General features: G+C 44.5%; 1 protein-coding gene and 1 long non-coding RNA gene across 4 annotated transcripts in view; both read right to left on the bottom strand.

Annotated features, from left to right (window-relative positions):
- Positions 1–14,789, bottom strand: part of NAV2 (neuron navigator 2) — an 882,771-nt gene that overhangs the window by 573,038 nt on the left and 294,944 nt on the right. The window lies entirely within an intron of this gene.
- Positions 1–14,789, bottom strand: part of LOC129048915 (uncharacterized) — a 96,963-nt gene continuing 82,174 nt past the window's right edge. Inside the window, exon 2 of the long non-coding RNA XR_008511599.2 lies at positions 1–14,789. This exon is cut by the window's right edge and continues 19,379 nt beyond it. This is a non-coding gene — a long non-coding RNA (uncharacterized LOC129048915).

The following is a 14,789-nucleotide window of genomic DNA, read 5'->3' on the forward strand; positions in this document are numbered from 1 at the left end:
CCCGGCTAATTTTTTTTTTTTTTTTGTATCTTTAGTAGAGACGGGGTTTCACCACGTTAGCCAAGATGGTCTCGATCTCCTGACCTCGTGATCCACCCACCTTGGCCTCCCAAAGTGCTGGGATTACAGGTGTGAGCCACCGCACCTGGCCGAGAGTGTTTTTAAATTTACTATTACTCGTGGATGGCAGGACATTGGTCAAGGGCACACTCTTTGCTTGTGGGCTAGATCACATGGTTCATAAACCCCCCATTTCCACTAACCATCAGTGAGACCTTGGGCAAATGACTTGACATCTCTCTGCCTCAGCTACTGCATCTGCGAAATGGAGGTAAGCATTGGCTCGCCTTCCTAGGGTATATAGGCACAGGTCTTCTAGAATAAGGCCTGACACACTGTAAGGGCTGTGGAAATGTTTGCAAAGTGAAGGGTAGTAACCGAATTCTCTCTTCGTCTGATTTTCCTTTGACTACTCACATCTTTGCTGTTTCAGGATTTTGCTTTCATTGTTATTCCCTTTCTTTAAGTTTCTTTCTTTTATGTTTGTCTGTGAACTGCTCTTTGGAGATACCCGTTACTGACAGCCATGAAACTGTCATGCAACAGACATCATTGCTAAACATATCCTATGAACTAAGATATTTAAGGAGGAAAGATGGCAGCTGCAGAGTCAGGCCCCCTGAGTCTGAATTCAACCCTGTTACTCACCAGCTAGGTGATTTGTGGCCGGTTATTTAACCTCTTGCAAGCTGGGATTCCCCATCTGTAAATCACCTTTACCTATTCTTCAAACATTTCTGTGGGTCTGCCAAGTTCCAGACATTGAAACGTTTACTATCCAGACTGCAATTGCTTTGTTTTAATTAGTATGGAATTGGAACTCAGAAACATCTTAAAAATCCAGCCCATTTCTTATAGTAAAAGTGAGTTCTCAGATCCTTTATTATTATTACCACTATTGTACCACTATCATTGTCATTATTATGACTTCCCTGAAAGTACACGTCTTAGAGCTCGGGAGAATGGAAGAGACAGGGTCCTACTTGTTCCCCAGGCTCTCGGCCTCCACTCCCTTCTGTTAGTAAGGGGCCCCAAGAAAAAAGAAGATGAAAGAAAAACTAGAGAGACCAAAACAAGAGGTAGAGAAGATCAAAACTGCAGTTGGAAGCCAGCAGCCCCCTCTCTGCCTGATCACACAGTGTGCAGCGTGATGATGTACTTCAGGCACCTGCAGCCAAGGGGGGACGGAAAAGAGCAGTGGTGGGAGAAGGAAGAAAGGGAAAAAAATCAGCTTCAATGAAGTGATCCAGAGTTTGCAATTAGAAAAACCAGAAGAAAGCTATTTTGATGTCAGCAGTTTTGTGTTTCATAGTTAAATCCTGCTTTGATTTGGCATTACATTTGGGGGTGGGTAAAAGGAACCCAAGTGTTTCCAGCATCTTTAAAGCTGTCATCTGCTGGGTGTGCTCCTAGCCCTCCGCTGGGCTCTGCAGATTGCTTCACAGCAGCCCCGGCTACTTCAATGAACAACTGCTTTCCATCGCCTGGAGAGCTAGCCTCCAGAGTTCCAGTGGGACCATCAATGTCTGGGGCAGCAGTGTTGCCACGTGCAGGGCAGCGGAGGCTGCTGTTGGACATGGGTAGGCAGGGACCTCTCCCTATGCCAATATTCAAAGGCAGCAGGACACAGTTCCAGTGCACCCAGTCTGATTCTATGCCTGCCATTCTGAAGAGAGGTAAAGAGGCTACATCTGAGCTTCCAGAATCCAGGTGTCAATAGTGACCTAAACTCCAACTGATCATCTCCCAGACCCCGACGTAAAAAATGAGACAGAAGTTGTCTTGCTGGAAGAATCCTAGAGCTTCCTTATTTTGTATGTGAGAAAATGTTTGCAGCTGGGGTTAGAAAGTGCTGTGTGTTAGGAATGTAGCTTCACATCTCAAGAGGAGAGAGATGGAGAAAAAAGAGAAAAGTGGAAAGTAAAAACACTAAAACAGTTACATTTACTTTTAGGGAAAGTTAAGAGAGAGTGCATGAGAGAGAGTGTGCTCAAAACCTGGGAAATAAAATCGCTTCTTACATTCCCCGAGGCAGTTTAAATAATAGAAAACACCCCCAAAAAGCCTAGGGTGATTAACACTGGAGTTTGGACATCAGAGGGTGGTTGCCATGGTGACCAGTCCTTCCTTCTGTACACAGCCCTCCATTCTTCACGAAGCCGCCCCACCCTGCAGGTGGCTTTGGAGGGCTGAGGATTCTGCGAAGGGGCAGGGGAGGTGGCCGCACTGCCCAGCTGCCAGGCTGTTTCCTACCTTCCCGCAGCACCTCAGCCTCTGCTATCCGGGCCCCACACCCAGGGCCCCACACCCAGGCCTCCATTGGTCACAGCCACCACTGGACCCCCACCAGTCAGTCTCACCCTCAGCAAGATCTCGGTTACAAAGCAGCCAGGCTTGAGAGAGGGAACCTCTGAGCTGGGGTTGAAGCTTCCTCTGCCATCTGCTCTTCAGAAATCCATCAGGCCTTGCTCAAGACCCCAAATCAAGCCCTCATGGGGAGGAGATGTCTTTTCAAGAAAATATCTACATAGTTGTCTCCCATGACTGCTTGAGCACAGTTTGGTGTGGTTTCCTGGAGAATGACTCTGCTTGGTTTTAAAATTGAGCTCCATGGAATTCTAGGGTTCCCTGGAAGCATCTGAGGGAAATTTCATCAGTGAAGGAAGAGACCCCCTACCCCAACCTACTTGGAGCAGTTCTGCTTTCATTTAGATTAGATTATAGACTCTGCAGTTATAACTGCATATAATACAAACTACAATACAATACAAATACCAAAAAGTTCTGCTTAAAAGGCTGAAGATTCTTAGGTCAGGGGTGTCTAATCTTTTGGCTTCCCTGGGCCACAATGGAAGAAGCAGCATTGTCTTGCGCCACACATAAAATACACTAACACTAACAATAGCTGATGAGCTAAAAAAAACTGCAAAAACATTCCCAAAGTGTTTTCAGAAAGTTTAAGAATTTGTGTTGGGCTGCATTTAAAGCCACCCTGGGCTGCGGGTTGGACAAGCTCATCTTAGGTGATTTCCCTAGTGCTTAGTTTTCTTACTATTTCACCAAGTGTTTAGTACCCTCCAGGAAATAAAATGCACTACCGCTTTCCTGATTCAATCTACTCACTCCAAGCTACATTGTATGATGAGTAACTGACTCCCAGAAGCGCCATGCCAGCCCCTTAAGTGAATGAGGCTTCCAGGCAAGCTTTCCACCTCAAAGGGACATCACTGCCCCATATCTTCTTCCTTTCACCATCCACCTGGCAGTCTTCCCACAGAAAGGGGGCCGTCCTTAGAGGCCACATCCAGACAAATGTCAGTCTCTAAACCAAAGAGGCTTGGAGGAAAAAAGACAGAGAGCACGCATGTCATGAATAATTCAGTTGGCTGCCCGGCCCAAACCAAGCTCCCCTGGAGGCAGTGTGGAGACACAAATCTGCCCACCTTATGAAGCTTATAGCAGTTGCCAGTTAGGTCTGGGTAGCAGCTTGGCCCTCCTGTGAGCACCCAATAATAAATGCCCACACTGGCATGGAGGGCTGTAGTCTGCAGCAGGTACACAAGAAATGAATGAGAACTGCAAGGCCAGAACAACTTCATGGGAGGGAAAGGGTCTTTGATTAAGGCAACTGCTCAACTCCAATGCACCTTTGCTTTGCTGTCTCTGGGGCTGAAAGCAGGGTAGAGAGGTGGAGAGTGGGACATTTACTTTGGCCCAACCATCTGCTAGGTGTTCCACATGTGTGGAGCCAAGACACAGACACCCTAGCAACATTTTGGTGAGGCAGGCACTATGATTCCCATTCCTTTGAGAGAGAGATTCCACTCTCTCTCAAGGAAATCAGGCTGACAGACAGTTTGGAAGATTTGCCAGCAATCTTAACAGCTAGCGAGTGGCAGGGGCAGACTCACCTCCAGCCCTAGCTGGCTCCAAAGCTGGGGCTCGTTCTTTTGTGTCCCTAATTCCCTTCTTACTTTCCATGCTTTCTGCTCACTGTGTCCAGCAGGATAAGGTGGCCAGGTAAGCAGCCAGGGGGTGAGGAACTGTGAAGAGGCTGCACAGTACACCCTGTTTCTTCCAGAGGATGAATTCTCTCCCCCACTCCAAGCTGTCAACATAGACAGGTGTTCAAGGGTGGAACACGGCCCAGCTAATCCCTGCCTGACTTTAATTTCCCAAGTGTGGAATATGGACTCCAGGGAGGCAGAATCCAGGAGGCAGAAGCTCAGGCCTTGATGCCTACTCAGATCTCTAGATGTCAAACTCTACTAACCGGGGTACTGACCAGGAAGCCTTGGGGATGTGAGATTTGAACCTGATCTTTATGGTGGCCTCAGTCTACACTGTCACCCTTGAAACCTGTGTCTGTCTTATAGCACGGATCCCACTCTGCTGGTATTGGAAAGATTCATAGTGAAAAGAACTCAAGATTAGAGTCAGAGGGTCTAGGACCAAAGTCCGTCTCGTTCTTATGCTCCTTCAATCACTGGGTTTTGATGGAAATCAACTCTGCCAACATCATTGCTATTTCAAAGAAATAGTCATTCATACACTCAATAATTTTTTAGCAATCAGAGATGCATTGAGCACTTACTATGTGCCAGGCACAGTATTAAGAACCACAAACCCATAAGATGCTCAATAATATTATTTGAATGGATACAGTACAAATCATGTTGTAGTAAGTATATATTCACAAGCTTTGGCCAGAAAGAGCAAAATAAGTAGTTTACATTTGAACAATACTTTTCATAAGGCTACAGAGTACACTCACATTCATTGTAATAATTGATGGATTATCTTCAGCTCAAACCAAGAGCATGGCCACTCTAGAAATACTTGGGGAACTGTAAGAGGAAGAGGAGGAGGTGACAAATAGTATTTGATGCAGTTGAGAGGTCAGCCTCAGAGTTAGCCAAGTGAGACAAGAGAGGACAAGGAAGAGAAAGAGAAGTAACTTTTGAACACCTACTATGAGTATCTCATTTAACCCTGAATGATCCTATGAAGGGAGGCAGGTATTTTCACTCCATTTTGATAGACAAAGGAAGGCAAGCTCATAGAGGGTAGCTATCTTGAATAAAGTTACACAGCCAAAAATGGCAAAATATCTGACTCCAAATTGCGTGTTTTTTAACCCCTATGCCGTTCTGAACCTTTCCCAAAAGAGGAAGACGAGGAGGAGAGGCTGTGTCAGTGGGATAAGGTGAGATTTGTTGTGATAAAAGAAAAAGAATAGATACAGGACCATGCAAACAAACACAAAAAGCCCAGTGACATTTCACTGATGATAGCAATGATTACTGTTACATTGGTTGGCAGCATGCATCATCGACAGTTCACGCCATAGTTCCTGGAACTTCATAGATATATTTTGAAAGGACTTTCAGCAGAAAGCCCAAACTTCCAAAAGAGGAAGATTGACTACCATACCAGGCAGTCATTTTTATCTCTGCTTTATAGACAAGGAAACTGAGCCTCTACGAGGTTAATCAATTTGCTTTAAGTCACCCATATCGGAAATGGCCGAGCAGGGATTTGAACCCAGGGCTTTCTGACCTTCAAATTTATGTTGCTTTTTATGACCCTATCCTAAAGATGATCAAGGATGGATGAAGGAAGTCTTAGAATCTCAGAATTTGGAAAAGATAATAAACTTTCTCTAATCAGGCACTTCTCAAACTTAGGTGATTAGACCCATGCTCAACCAGTGACATGGAAACCTTATTAAAGGGAAAGAGGCTTCATCCCTAATCAAGGAACCTGCCTTCTCCCCTGTGGCCCTGGTGGCAGGAGAGGTACCCAGGAAGGGGCAGGGTTTCAGGTGAACGGGAGAGCAAGGAGGTGCTCACAGTCTGAGTCAGGCAGACCTCCTGGCTCTTGCCTTCTAGCTCAAGACCTTTGACAAACTTCCATGTTTCCTGAATCTCAGTTTTCTCACCTGTAGAATATTCTATAGGCAGCACTTAAAGATATTAATTGAGTATGTGTTTAGGGTCAAAATGACCTGGATTAGAGTGACAGCTCTGCTGATGACCTTCAATAAATTAAAACCTCTGGGCATTTGGGGTCCTCATCTCTAAAATGAGCATAATAAAAACTACTTCATGACTTGTTACAATGAAATGAGACAGTATATATGGAACCCCTCAGTATAGAACCTGACCCCTAGTAAATAATCCACAAATGTTAGCTGTTCTTACTCTGGGCAGCAGAGCAAAGTGCTTAAGAGCTTGGGCTCTGGAGTGATCCTTCCTCAATTCACTGACTCCATCACTTACTGCCTTGGGGCCATGAACAAGTTCCTTAAACCCTCTACGACTTGTTTCACTCGTTCTGAGAAATGGGGATAATCGTATTATAGTATCTACCCTAGAGGGTTATTATGAAGATTAAATAAGATAGGCATGGAAGATGCCTAGCATAGTGTCTGGCAGGTGGTGAGTGTTCCTTAAAGGGTACCCATTATTAGCTCCATATGGGATCAAACTTTCCAAGAGTTGGACAACAGCAGTCAGGTCTGCACAGTGAGAGAGTGAGCTCCCCGTCTGTGGCTGTGCTGGGCCAGAGGCTAAAAGACCATCTGTTAAGGGTGGGTGGAAGGGATTCCCATACGAGGTCAATGGTGGGCTTTGCTGACCTCTAAGACTCTGTCTTTTCCATGCTGTGACTCTCAGTGTGAATTAGTAGAGAAGACACTGACCCATCAGTGCAGCAAATCAAAAGTGGAAAAATTACTTTCTAGCTTAGTTGTAAAAATCAAAGCCCCTTTCCAGCCAAAGGCAATTACAGACTGATCCACAGTAAGGCAAGGCATATTTCAATTGAAAAATGGCATCTTCCTAGTCATTGCCATATGGAGCCAGGATACCAGGTGGCCCAGGGCTGAGACCAATCACAGGGTCCAATTGGAACTAAATAAAATGACCCCCTGGAGGAAATGGCTCCAGCGAGGCCCACAAATCCCCATGACATGTCATTTTGGCATGTCCCACATCAGCCTGGGCCTATGCTCTGCCTGATGCCCAAGGCCCTGTCCCTTCTCTCAAGTGGGACAAAAAGATAAGGGGCCTCAGCTGTGAGTACATCCCCTGTGTGGGAGGAGGAGACCATAGGCACAGTGGAGGAGTCCTGGCCTCAGCCTGCTGCTATAGAAGGCCCCAGAGACAGTCAGAGTCACATGGACTGTCATTTGCCAACCATCGGCTGGCAGTTCCCAAAGATGGGCCACATGGCCCAATGCCTTCATCTGTATTAAAACTCTCACTTCCTAAATTTCAGCTCCATCCCAGGACAATCATTTCAACACAGCCATTCTATCTCTCCTTTCCTGTCTTCTAGAACAATTTGTCTTCTCCCTGCCATGGGAGAGCAGGTCACATTTTTGGTAGAAAAGGTGGGATAGTAGATGCCAGAAGATGGAGCCATGTGCTGTTGTGATTCCCTTGCCACCACCCCAAATCCAGAGCAATGGTCAACTCATCTGCCTCCACTTCTGGTTCCAGTAGCAGTGAGTGCAAGAACCAATCATACGTATAACTTCCTCTAGGTAGCATTTCTCCTCCTCATAATAATATAGTTTAGCATTTAACAAAGTTTAATGTGTTTTATGCAAACATTTAAAAAGACAAATACTTGAGAAGTACCAAGTTAAGCAACATTAACAGGTTTCTTTCCTGCAGGATTTCCCAGAATTGTTTTCTTTTCTCTTCTCTTCTCTTGTCTTCTCTTCTCTTGTCTTGTCTTCTCTTCTCTTGTCTTGTCTTCTCTTCTCTTCCCTTCTCTCCCCTTCCCTTCTCTTCTTTTCTTGTCTTTCTTTTAAGAAACAGGGTTTTGCTCTGCAACCCTGGCTGGAGTGCAGAGGCACAATCACAGCTCATTGCAACATTGCCTCCCACCTTGTGATCCTTCCACCTTGGCCTCCCAAAGAGCTGTAATTACAGTCATGAACCACCACGCCTGGCCAGAGCTTTTAAAAAATAAACTAAAGTGCATTGGGAATCTCCAAGAAAGGGATTGGGTCAGGGGGAGCAGCTACAGCATTTTCCAAGCTTTGTGTCAGAGTGTCTTGAAGGAAACACACTTTGGGAAAAGAGCAGAACTTGGAGCATGGACTTTGGAGCTAATAGCCCCTGCAGGAGATGGGGAGAGTTGGAGGGTTAAATCTGGGTTCTGCAACTTACCAGGTGTGTGACTTACTTTAGGCTGCATTTTGCTGCATTTAATGGGAATGGGAATGATTATAGTTACCTTGCAGAGTCACCATGAGTACTTGTAGTTACATGCACGAATGTATATAAAATGTTTAGTGCCTAGGAAATAGTAAGTGGAGAATAAATGGTTGCAATTATTCTTGCTGATGTTGTGATAATTTTGTTGTGAAGAATGAAATAGAGAAGGGCCCTTGGGCTTGTCTTTAGAAAGAGTGAGGAGCAAGGAGGACAGGAGCTAGAAGACCTTGACAGCAACCAGTCTTGGTGGGACATTAGGAGCAGCTCAGGGACAAGTTGCCACTGAAGGTGGGTGGTGGCAGCCACTGCAGGAGATGAAGGCAGGCGGGGCCCCCCGGCTCTGCAAGCTAACAAAGAAAGGGCTTTTGGGGCTCAGTCTGGCCCTTCAGGGATGGTGGCTGGGAATAGTCAATCGTGTTTACCCCCTCAGTTGCTGGGAACAATTGTCCCTCTCAGTCGGCCTATTGTCTCCAGTAAAGCAGGCACATAACTCCCATTGGCACTGATGGGATTATGTGCTCCTATCGGGACAGAAACAGAGCCCAAGCTTGAATAAGAGGTGGGGAAGCAGTGGGTCCCCCTCGGCGACCTATCTCAATGCAGCCATTCGTTTGATTATCAGCTGAACCCAGTGAGGCCTCTTTCAAGAGAACTATTCAACCCTGAGCATTTGTAGCCTGCCTGCTTCTTGATAACTTTTCAGAGAGTAGGACTGATTGCATCAAATTCAGTATGCAATGAAAAGGCTTCAAAATGCCCATGACATTCGATCTTGAATCAAAATGGCAGCTGATAATGGCTTTCCAAATGGCCGTGTTGTCTCAGTGGCCTTCAATCTTTTTGCTCCCATCCCCTAAGAAAAAGAATGTTGAAAAACATTTGGACTCCTTTGCACATTGTTAAACGACTCTCTAAAACTTACCATGATGTATGTACCTAAGTTTACTTTGTGTTAACAGGGAGTGAAAAATTGTATACATTTTTACAATGAAATAAGATTAATATTAAATATAATTAGAATAAGTATTTCACAATGTGATTAGAAAAAAACACAAGCCTGAGCTACCCTAATTGGACAAAGCACACCACAAGGTTTGGGATGGAGGAGGTATCTACTTTTTATCAAGTGGGAGAAAGGCCTCTGTGAAACCTTCTTGGATAGATCTTCTTCTTGGGTAGATCAATTTTGAAAATGAGTAGACAAACAAGTTGAGATCTGGAAATCGATTCCCTTCAACTATTCATGCCTGCACACACCCCTTGGACAATCTTCATCTACCCCCAATTTGAAGACCATTGACCTAACTGATCTTAATGAGGCTCAGTACGTAGAATTAGAGTAACCTGTGACGTTGCAGAGGAAATGCTGCCTGGGCATCACAGAGCCATTTACAGTTCAGGGGAAGGGGAGAGGGATGAGAAATGACACAGGACTCTTGCATTACATTTTTAGCCATACTGTTAGCAAACATTTACCAACTACCTACTATATGCCAGGCTCTGTTCTAAGTATTGGAAATATTGTATGGAACAAGACAAAGTCCATGATTTTGTGGCCTTTAAATTGTAGTGGAAAGATATATATATATATAATGTCATTATCCTGGTTGTGATATTGCACTAAAGTTTTGCAAGATGTTACCCATTGGAGCAAACTGGGTAAAGGGTACACAAAATCTCTCCATATTGTTTCTTACAATAGTAGAAATAATAGTATCCATATTATTTCTTACATATTATTTCTTACAATAGTACATATTATTTCTTACAATAATTTCCACAATTATTTCAAGATTTAAAAGTTCAATTTAAAAAGATACACAAATAAAACACAAACACATAGACTATGACATGAAAGCATAAAAAAAAAAGAAAGTTATAATCGAAAAATAAGTCTGGGCCTGGCAGCTAATGCCTGTAATCTCAGCACTTTGGGAGCCTGAGGTGGAAGGATTGTTTGAGCCCAGGAGTTCAAGATCAGCCTGGAAAACATAGTGAGACTCCCATCTTAGCAGGAAAAAAAAAAAAAAAAAAAAGTTAGCCAGGTGTGGTGGTGTGCACCTGTAGTCCCAGCTACTCGGGAGGCTGAGGTAGAAGGATTGCATGAACCTATGAGGTCCAGGCTGCAGTGAGTCATGACTGCCCCACTGTACTCCAGCCTGGGTGAAAGAGCAAGACCTTGTCTCAAAAAAAGAAAAGAAAAAGGAAACAGAGGAGTGTGCTAGAATAGAACAGTGAGCTTCCACAGATTGACAGCTCAGGGAAGAGGCCAAAGTCAAGCTCAATGATGACAATAGCCACCTGGGCCAGGCCACTCTAGAGATGTGTCACAGCTTGGCTGGGTTATTGAACCTCACCAGGATCCTTCCAATATCAATGACATTTAAAGATATGGGAACCAGAAAAAACAAACCAAGAGAGTCTATTGGACTGAGCTGCTTTCTGTCTGGCATTTTCTTATCAGACATGCTGCAGAGCATAGGTGCTGCAGAAGAAAGTGTGAGTAAGGAACCCACGTCTGAGTTCTGGACTCTCCTTCTCATAACAGTCAAGTGACCTTGGTAAGTTACTCATTTCTTTAGGACTCAGGTGCTTTCCCTGCAAAATGCATCACCTGGGCCAGTCCTTCACAAGTATTTCACCTCCTAATCCTCATGACATCCTATGAGGCAGGTGCTATTATTATTTCCATTTTACTGATAAACAAACTGAGACTTAAAAACATTAAATAACTTGCCCAAGTCACAATAAAGTAGCAGAGCAGGGACTGGAATCCAGTTCTATTTTATTTAAAAAGCACTTAGACTAGATCAGATATACCTGTGAGATTGTGTCTAGAACTAAAGAAAGCCAGTCTGGAAGTGGATAGTAAAGGCAACCATATCTAGAATACACTTAAGAGCAGAAGCAAAAGAACACAGTCCACTTGGTGGCTGCTGAGCCAATTCTAAAGCCTGTCACTGAAATAATAAAGTGAAACTGACTGTCAGCTTCAACTGCACAGCAAATCAAATCCATGCAGCATGAAGGGCATGGTACTGAGAAAAGAAAGGGGTCTTGGTAGACTTGGGTTTGAATCCAGGCTTGATCATTTATTTTGTAGGATGCTTTGGGAAAGTTACTTGATTTCTCTGAGTCCCAGTTTCCTCAGCTGTAAAATGGAGATAATAATATTCAGCTTTCCTCGTGAGGCTGTTGTGAGGTTGGCTTAGAACACTACCTAGCACACTGGGCAGTTTATTCATGTTGGGTGCTGTTATTATTATTATTGTTATTAGTTGTTGTTATTGACCTAGAGCTGGATAGCTCCAGAAAAGTTATTATTATAGAATTAAATAAAATATCACATTTGGTAGTGCCTACATCAACATTCTCTTGCAGTTCTCCTCGATTTCTTTTTCAACACAAGTGAAGAATTGTTAGATCCCCAAGGACCCTTTTTATAATTTCCTTCCCACCATAGACCTCACAAGGACATTGTCTCTTAAACAAGTTGAATTTTTGAAAGGCAATTAATTGATGCCTCTATTTTTTATTAATCAAAAGCATATATAATTGCCAATCTGAACTCCTGCTCTTCAGTAAATAACCAGTTACCATGCTGGTCTACTATAATTCTTGTCAATGGAAAAGATGTTTGTGCCCAAGTTCATGTCCCTCTAGTCTGACTATGATCAAGTAGAATATACCAGCTGGGCTTTTGGGAATGGTAAGAATGGCTCCCAGCCCCCATTATCATTTCCTGAAGGTTGTGACGGACACAAACCTGGGACTAGTGGATAATCTTAGACTTCGGCTTCTAGAACTCCAGGTCAGGGAGAAGGAGAGATGCCACATTTGGAGTCTGCCCACTAGTTGGGTATATTACCTGGGACAAGTCACTTAACTTCTCCTTATCAACTCAATAGGAATAACATTGATCTTGGAAGGCTTGTAAGTGTTAGTAGTAAGTGCTGAACAAATATCAAAGCTCCAGTTTGTTTTCCAAACTTTAATGGGTATTGGCACATGGTGGGGAGTCTTGTCAAAGTGCAGATTGTGATTCATGGTGTGGGGTGGGACCTGAGTTTCTGCATTTTTAACATGCACTTCAGTGAGCTGGTACAGCTGGTCCCTGGACCACAATCAGTAGCAAGGATCTAATGCACCTTCCATATGGGGCTTAGAAAAAAGTACAGTGGTGTGCAAGTGGGGACACTTCAGTCCTAATCCAGCCAGCATAGTGCAATCAACAGAGAGAGCGATCTTTGAAATCAACAGAGCTTGACCAAAATGTCAGCTGGGCCTCTGACTAGCTGGATAGCTCTAGGAAAGTTGATTTACTTCACTAAGGCTTGGCTTTCTCTTCTGGAAACTGGAGACAAAACTGCTTACACCTCATTAGATGGCTTGGGAGTTTAACAGGGACTATGTATGTAAAGCACTCAACATAAGACTTGGCACACAACATTGCCAAGTACATTGTAGCTTTCTAATCTTCCACTACCTGGCTTTGTGACTCTAGTCAAGTAACTTAACCCCCTCTGAGCCTGGGTTGAAGCCTATGAGCTGACCCATTGGCTCCTCTGCTTCTGTTTTCCTAGTTAAGATACTGGGTCCTAATGTATCTGTGGCCACTGCCTTGGCCCTGTCTGCTCTGTTCTAGAAGCTTCAGCAAAAGATCTACACCCAGAAGGTCCCCATACTCAACCCTGGGAGGCACATTTATTGTGTGCTTTCCTGGGGTTCAGTCGGACCACAAGAAGATGGATCCCCACGCTGTTGGGAGTTAATTGAAAACCTTAATTCTCAAACCCCTGAATCAGGCTTGATTGGGCCCACTGAACCCGTAAGGCCAACAGGGAATGGAGTTCAGCTCAGGAATGATGAGACCGTGTGATCAAAGGAGGTGGAAGAAACCGCTGAGAGATAATTTATTAATAAGGGATAAATAGAATACTAATTAAGGCAGAGCTTTCAAGAAGGCAAATTCCCAAAGTAAAACTTTAAGGAATGCTCAAATAATTACCATTTTAATTAAAAGTATATCACCCTGTACAAATGGCAAGCCACCCCTTCTCACCATGAGGATGGCCTGAAATGCAAAGCTGGCTGTATCTTCCCAGGTGCAAAGGCTGTGAGCTGGTGAGTGAACCCAGGTCAGGCTGAGCTGTAGTTCCCCACCTGGGCCTCCTCTAGGCTGCTATTACTTGTTGGGCTTGGGGACTCCTCTTCTACTCCCCTGCAGTCTTACTCAGAGGGCAAAGTATGAGTGCATCTCCTGCTACCAAGGTTCCCACAGTAGCTGCTCCAAGTTCCAGGATTCAAACCCCCTTCTCTGCCTCTCTTTCCATTCCAGCAGCTTCCTAACTGTTTTCCCTGGTTCCTGTCTCACCTGCTCTCCTCAGAGCCACTGTCAAGCCACTCTCCACAGCCCTGCCTGCACAATCTTGCTAAAAGGCAAATCTATCATGTCCTTCATTTGCTTGAAAAATCTCTACTGGCTCCTTGTTAACCACATCAATAGGAATAGCAATGATTTATTAAGCACTTATTATGTCCCAGGCACTGTGCTAAGGACTTATTTTGCACTCAAAACAGCCCTACAATAGAAATATTAACCACATTTTCAAAATGATAAAACTGAAGTTAAGAGATGTGAAATTGCTGGGCCAGTCATGCAGTGTGCAAGTGGCAGAGCGAAGATCTGAACCAAGGTCTGAAATTAACTTCAAAGCTTACATCTTAACTACTAGTCTACATTGCCTGTTGGCTCCTTTTTGCTGTAGGTTAGGGTCTGTTTCCTGGCATGGAATGCAAGATCTCTCAGTTTTCCTCCTCTACTCCACCTCCCCCATTTTCTGCTGCTTCAAACATTGCATAGGGAGCCCTGCAGCTCCAAGTTCCGTGCCATTGCTCCTTCCCTGCTCCCTGGGAGCCATCCATGATCCTCTGGATCTTCTTGCATCTGCAGATACTGTGTGATCCTCCTTTCCTCAAATTGAAGATCTTTCCTCATCTGCAAGACAGGTTCACTTGTTCCTTTCTCTGTGCTCCTTCACTTCTCTCTCTCTCACCTCTTTTATTGCTCTCCTTCCATGAGACACTGAGCTCATAGGAAGCAGGGACTGTGCTGTTCAACTCAGCTCCTAGCACAGAGCCTGGTGCTGTTGAGTAGGTGCTCAACATGTGTTCACCAAAGCTATTGGACCCATGATTACAACCATGCACTGAAGTCTGCACTGTGGGTACAGCAGGGGACAAACTGGATCAGGTCCCACTAGATCAGGTCCCTGCCTCTGAGAGCCCACAGTCTAATGGAGGAGACAAGCAATAAACAAATAAGCAAATAAACACGATGCTACCAGGGGTTGGCCAACACTCTGCAGGCACTAAGCAGAGAGATGCAGTAAGGAATAACTGGAATGATAAGCAAGGTGGCCTATGACATGGGGCCGTATAAATGGAGACCCGAATGAAGAGGAGCCACATGGGTGGTGTGGGGCGGCAAGTGCAAAT

The sequence above is a fragment of the Pongo abelii genome, chromosome 9 (genome assembly GCF_028885655.2).
Source record: "Pongo abelii isolate AG06213 chromosome 9, NHGRI_mPonAbe1-v2.0_pri, whole genome shotgun sequence".
NCBI classification, from domain to species: Eukaryota; Metazoa; Chordata; class Mammalia; order Primates; family Hominidae; genus Pongo; species Pongo abelii.